Raw genomic sequence first — 7,296 nt, 5'->3', positions numbered from 1 at the left:
TTGAATAATAATATCAGGCAAGAAGTTCACTTCAGCTTCACCCCTTGCTAAACCCAAAGTCATCAACAGATTTGTAAGGTAACTAACATATTCTATTTTTACTAGAAGGTATAGTTATTTTCAAAAGCATTGTAATTCTTTAGGGATATTTCTTAAAGTATTAGTGAAGATGATAAGGGTTAACCTTTTAGTTATATCAAATTTTTCTCCAACTACTACTGATGCTATTGTAAAATTTAGCAACATCCCTGTAAGAAGAATGCCTTAAATTTGTGCCAATCAAGAGACAAAATATGGTTGGTTACACTATAGCTTTTATTCCTTTATGATATTAGAATGAGTCACTTTTCTCCATTTATTTGAATTACTAGATTAGTTACTATTTGCAGTTTTTTTCCTACCTTTATTATTCTGGTTATTGTACAAAATGCAAGAGGAAAGAGTTTACATTTTCAAACATTCATTTCATTTTTTGCTTATAAAAATGTAATAATGCTGTTCAAGATACTTTTTTTTGTTCTTCGGAGGGAAAAAAGAGTCACGTTTGTTCTTCTAGAACTATAGGACTGTCAGCTTTATTTAGCTGGAAGTTATTATAAATTCTGAAGAAATAAAATTTACATCTGTCTTCTCCTGGTTTTCATAATTCTTTTAAATGACAAGCCCTGTGCCAGCCTTTTTTTTTTTTTTTGAGCTATTTAAAAGTACCAGTTCCTCGCCAATTTTTCCCACTTCCATGTTGACAAATTCCAAATTCTCTGATACAAGTATTAGCACAGATGTTATACTTCAAAAGAGCATTTGGCAGATGAGAATAAACCATAAGTATAGTTTTCAATAGATTCACTATGATAATTACCGAAATAAACACATCCCAACATGAACGTATCTACATGTGCTTCCTGCCAGTACATTAAAATACTTCATGAATTTCATGTTGCATGAAAAATTAAAACTTAAATGAAAGTCATTTCAATCCTGTCCTATGACTGTCTGTAGAACATACCTTCCAGTGTGTGACCCAAGTCCATGAGCTGTCCTAAGATACCTCTCCAGCAGAGAAGCCAAATGCTGAGCACAGCGCAGGTGCTAACACGCTCTTGAGGAAAGAAGGACCTCTTCTTTAGAAACGCCCCTGTTATCAAGATACTGCACCCCCCTCGCACCGATAGGGGTCCACAGTTCTAATCATAAAAGATTCGTCAAGCTTAACTTGAGGTGAAATCATCCATTCTAATAAGAGAATAGCTTTTCTCTTTTTTTCCTGGGCGAAGCAGGGACCACAAATTCACATCACCCCACTATTCAGAAGTGCTTAGAATCGGACTGAAGGCAGACAGTCGTCACCACGCTGTTATTTCTGTCTAAATTATGGCCATCTCAAGAGGAATTATCACAACAATTCTGGCAAGTGTAACTGATCACCGAAGAAATGGCAGTATGATGGAAATGTATTGGTTACAAGCCTGATCTTCAAAGACAAGTGATCTCATTAGTTACCTCCTAAATGAGCCTTTAAAATAATTGGAATGTTTCTTATACATCTCTACATAAAATTTATAATTATTAAATTATAAGTTACTGATAAGTCCCATATACAAAGAAAGTATCCTTATAAAACAGAGCTGTTAATACGCTTCTTTTCCTCAATAATATGAAGAACCATATACAATATTTAGAATTTCTTGAATGATTTTTTTAAAAAAGACAATGAAGTTCAAATTCCCATGCAGGGACTTAAAATGCACATACTTAAAAAGTGAAAAAAAAAACAACCAACTAGAAGTTAATTTTCTCTTGTACTTACCCAATTAACTTAAATGACCAAATATGCCCTTTATAGACTGCTTTTCCTGTCAAATATGCTGCTAAACACAGACAGTGCTCAAAAGACCATCACTTTTTGTAACAGATTTTCATAATCATATTGCCTCCTCTTCCTCTCCTCCCCTCTCCCTTTCTCCCGCCCTCCCCCCTCAACTCCCCTCTCTTTTTTCCTCTGGTCTCTTTCTGCATATTCTTTTGGTTTTGAGGCAGAGATCCAGTAGACCCATAATAATTATAAAATTATTATTATGAAACAATGTGATAATATGATTACTATTAAGTAATATGATTCTCTCCCCTGGAAACCCAAATCACATCTTCCCCCCTTCTCTCCAGTGTCTCTAATAGAAGTAAAAAGTATTATACCATACTTGAAGATACTTTGTCAGTAAACAGCATCTCACACTAACTTTTCTATAATTGAACATGTATATATATCCAAGTGGGAATATATGCACCTATTTTTCTCAAAACACCTCATTTTCACAAAGGATGCTTGCTGTTTTGCATGCCCTAGGGTAAGCCAGAGGACTACAAACACACAGAAAAGGACTTTTAAACGGCCACATCCCCACAAGCGGTTATCAACTCCTAATCTACAATAAAGAACACAACTATAGTATAGTTTGATAGAAGGATACATTTCATCCTACACATGCTCTTTATTGCATTAGAACCATCTATTATTTCACCGAAGTCATGGAACTCAGTTAAGACTGCCACCTATCACAGATTTGTTTGAAAAGTCAGAAGTAGCCCTTCCAAGACTGCAAAAGTATCAACAGGGCAGTAAAAGTCTCTTCGTCAACATCATCATTATCATCTGATATTCGATACGGTTTCAGTTCTTTACTCACATGGTTTATGAGTACATTCTATGATACTGACATTATTTGTATAGAGATTTATTTAAAGTAGAAACAAACAGGTTTGAATGGATGCTATCTTTTATGAGACTACTATGTAGCTTGTTCTAGCTAGCCAGTCATCAGTTATTGAATCAAAACTAGCAAAAGAACTTCAACAAAATTCTTTCAGTGAATGAATCCTATTGTGGTTTTGCTATATGAAACATCTATACATCTTACAGCATGTTTCTGTATTTTGATAGTCTATGTTCTAATGACTGGCTAGAAGAATGCTTTGAAAATGGCTATTTAAGGGCATTAGTTTAGTGTTAAAATTGTTTTTAATGAATGTTCATAACTGGAAAAACACTGATGCAATGTAAAGAATCCATTAATACAGAGAAGAAAATGAAAACACAACAAACACATTTCCTACAAAGTCTTTTTTCCCTGAAAACCAAGGACAATGCCACTATGGAACTTCATATGAACCTATAAAGCAGTTCCACCTTTATTTAAAAATCCTGCACACTCTGGCTATATTAGAATACTTATCGGTGTTAATCTTATAGTCTATGCTTTTAATATTTTATTTTACTGAGACTACAAGCATGTAGCACACTAAGCAATGCAATATGGACCAAAGCCCAAGAAAATCTTAATGTGGTCTTTCAGAAAAGAATGAAAAGCTGATAAAGCTGAGACTGGCTAGACACAGCTAAGAGACAGATGCAAATATCACAGTAGGGACAATACCATTCACCATTTTTCCAGGTTTCCAAAGAGGATAAAGAATTACCTCCACATGCATTACCTTTCATTGTCAGGATTATACCTACCGCCTTGTGAAATAAGTTATAATACATGCATGAGATGTAGATCTATAATTCTAAGAAATCCTTCAAAAACTCAACTAGAATGTTGATAATAAACAAAAAAGGAAATAACCTAAATGTATGTTTGCCACTTACACCCCAAAAGTGATAAAACCTTTTGATGAGCAAGAAAACACACCTTGAGGCCTACTGTATTGGGGAGAGGCTATTTTATTTGAAAACATATTAATGAATTGCGTCTTCATGCTTTATCTAGTTCTTAGAGAAAGTTCAAATTAGGTCCCTCAAAGGATGTTTTAATTATGAAAAGCAGTATTTTGAGACTTGTACAAGCCATCACACTTGTTTGGAAACAAATGACTTCTCAGGATATAGAAGTATTACTATCAATCACCAACAAGTTAATTCTATATAATAAGGCAGGTCTAGATGCAAACTGATCCACTGTGGAATGCTGTATCTAAAATTGATTACAATAGCACTCAAAATGAATGCAGCCCTCCAAACCACTTCTTTGCTCAGAAACATTAATCTCAATTAGAAGGAGAGCTTCATAATGGTAATGCTTGGTATAAAAAAGTATGAAATAAATCAGTTTTTATAAAACACAACAATTAATCAGTTTTGAAAGTAAGAATTTTTTTTTTCTTTTGTTACTCACAAAAGTTCCATCAGGACTCTTAAAATAGCTGGTATCGCCAAAATCAGGTTCTGAATGTGTCCTCAAAGAAGCTTCCATGAGATAATTTCTAAGACTCAGTTGCTGAAACTTTTCAGTAGCATGGTATTATTATACTAGCTTTGCAGTGCACTTCTTTATTCTGAATGCATGTTAAATTCTTCTCCACTCTCATCCCACTTTATAAAACAAATATAACTTAAATGGAAAATTCAAAGGAATGTATAATTGGTTGCAGATCAGAGTAAAAGTTTGATAGCAAATTACTGTATTCTTTCCGGCTATTCTCCATCTACGTGTGTTGTCCTAAGAGTCAAAATAGACATTTGACTATCAAAACACTGGTAGATAAGTAATGCATAACTGAACATGCTTAATAGATTTCTACAGCACATCTTCAATAAAAGGGCAGATTATTCATTAATGCTGCTGAAGACACTGCTTCACATAAGTGCAATACCTGGATGACATTCCTCAGCCACCCAGAGACCAGGTCTTTTTAAGTGAAAAATAAAGCTTAACAGAAAGGAGGTAAATATATTTATACAACCAATATTAGTAAACTAATAAAGTTGTCTTTCTAGTGGTTTTCTATCAGACTTTGATCATCCTCAGGACTTATTTGCCAGTACTGTCATTAAAAGGATAAACTTCAGCATTTACAAGCACACTTTCACAGCTACTGCAAAAATATAATTTGGCAGCTGAAAGTTGATCAGGTATTTCTGGTAGCTCATTCAACTCACAATGATAGGAACACACTTTCGTCTGGATTCTTATTTGGTCGACTCTTTTACAAAGAGAATAATTATTCTTGGCTCCCAGAAGCAAAGATAAGAAGGACCAGCTTGAACTTGCTAACTGGATTATTATTGTTTAGCTAGGTTCTCTTTCCAAATAAATTTACAACTTTTCACTCTATTTAAGTGCTTTCATCTATTCAGAGGTAAGCATCCTTATCTTTCTTTGTCTTCAGCCTAATAAAGCATGTTCTCTTTTCTAACCCAACAGACTCATGACACGCCTCCAAGATCATAGTATGAAAAGCCTCTATAATTTACCTAAAACATGTCTTTCTAGAAAATAAACACAGCCATGCAAAATGATTCAGTTTCAAAAAATAAGTAGTCAGAATTCTACTATAAATTCGTCTGGGTTATCTCAGATACCCAAGCAGTCCTCATCAGGGTCGATGTTCACTTTCTATGGGCTGCTAACACGGATGTCTTAGCACAGGATGCTAACAGATTTTCCAAATATAGGAGCACTACTATAGATATTAGTATATAAGTTCATTTTTCATGAAAATTGTGTAGTATGTGTATAATAAATTTGTCTTACTCAAAGAAACTACTTTCCCTCATAATACGTTGTTTAAAAATTAAAAAAACAAAAAATAGTACCTTGGAGTAAGAGGAACACTAAAATTCATGTAAGGAAAGAGAAAAGATTGTTCAGAAAAATGCAACAGCAAAGAGAGATACAAGTAATCCTGAAATACACAATAGAATAACTAACTCATTATAACCCCACCCCCTCTTAAAGAATTTAGGAATAATTTGTGAATGCGGTGACATTTTAAAGTGGGATTAGCAAGTCTTATTACTGAACTAACCCCTCACTCTTAGAGCAAGAATTAAATATTTGCTCTGCATTTAGAATCACAAATCAAAAGTTTCAAGGCTCTTCCAAGAATTTCATATACTAAGAAATACAAGCTAAAAGTTTTAGATGATTAAGAATGTATTAAGGAACGCACAAAGCAAGGCTGTTGGCATATTTGTGAAATCTTTTGTTTCAACTGAAATATGAAAATCTATCATGAATTTTAATCACACAGTCTTAATTCTAAACTCTGTTCCTAATACACTAAAAAGACTACAAGTACTTCTCCAGGTAGGCAACTGGCCGGTGGGGTGTGTGTGTGCTGGGTATTTTAAACAAACTCCCAAAAGAAATAAAATCACCAAGTTCTGCTCGGTTGCAATACCATCTTTTGGGATACTCCTCCAAGCTCTCCAAAGATGCCAGTCCTGTCTTTTTTTTTTTTTCCTTATGACAACAGAAGGGAAAGGTAATTCCTGAACATATTTCTATTTCAGTGAAAAGACCACCCAGTGGATTCTGCCAGAGCCTGCAAATGTTTGACAAATACATTGTCAGAAGATAAGAAATAGAGTATTATGAAGAGACAGTCCTGTCCTCGGTATCTCGGCTGTCTGGGGCCCTGTAAAAGTGTTTGGACAGCGCTCCCTCTTCACTTCCACTGCACTTACCCCAAAGTCCCCCGGAAACTTTCCTCTAGCTTTAAATTACAATGACTTCAGTAAACAAAAAAGTATTTGCTGGATAACAGGGTAAAATTACTCCTTACCCTTCCTCTGCAATAAGAATTAGTAGCAGGTTACCACTGCAACCACCTTAAAGGTGAGGCAGTCACGGAATTCAAACTGCATAAGGTGTTCAGCAGAGATCGGACGAAGACGAACCCACCTCCATCTAAGATAGTTGAAGCTGTTGTAAAAATATTTCACTCTGTTGTAAAACATGATACCAACTTGCAGACTCAGGAATCTGTGCTCGTTATGCCCGGTTCGGGATATTTGCTTGTTTGCCTGCAGCCTCACCCGGAGTTTCAAACAGCTCAAGTTGCAGTCTAGATCCACCATTCCCTACACGATCCCAGCCGCTTTCTGCCTCCAGTCCTTCCCAACTTGGCTCCCCGAGATTTGGAGAAGCCAATTTTCCACTTCCCCGGAAGAGAGGTGACATCCCAGGCTCCCCACTCGCTGGAAGCCCCACAGGATCTTGCGAGATTCCTTCCTACTCACACAGAGGACCTGGGGCCGCACTACGAAACTGGGGATCGCCCCGACCAGAGCCGGGCGGGCTGGGCTCCCTGCCCCCACGGAGCGCCCCGGCCCGGCTGCCTTTCCCGGGGAATCAGGCAGCCCAGGGCTCCCCGATCTAGGGGGGAGCGGCGCCCAGATCCTCTGGCAAGAGGCAACCCGCGAAGTTCCCACCTGAGCTGACAGCCCGAGGTGTCAGGCGCGAGGGGAGGGGCGGGCACGGGGAGGCCGGGACCCGGGAGGCCAGCCCCGGGGAG

The sequence above is a fragment of the Bison bison genome, unplaced genomic scaffold, assembly GCF_000754665.1.
Source record: "Bison bison bison isolate TAMUID 2011002044 unplaced genomic scaffold, Bison_UMD1.0 scf7180017864050, whole genome shotgun sequence".
In the NCBI taxonomy this organism is placed as follows: domain Eukaryota; kingdom Metazoa; phylum Chordata; class Mammalia; order Artiodactyla; family Bovidae; genus Bison; species Bison bison.
Note: the sequence above shows the minus strand (reverse complement) of the source record.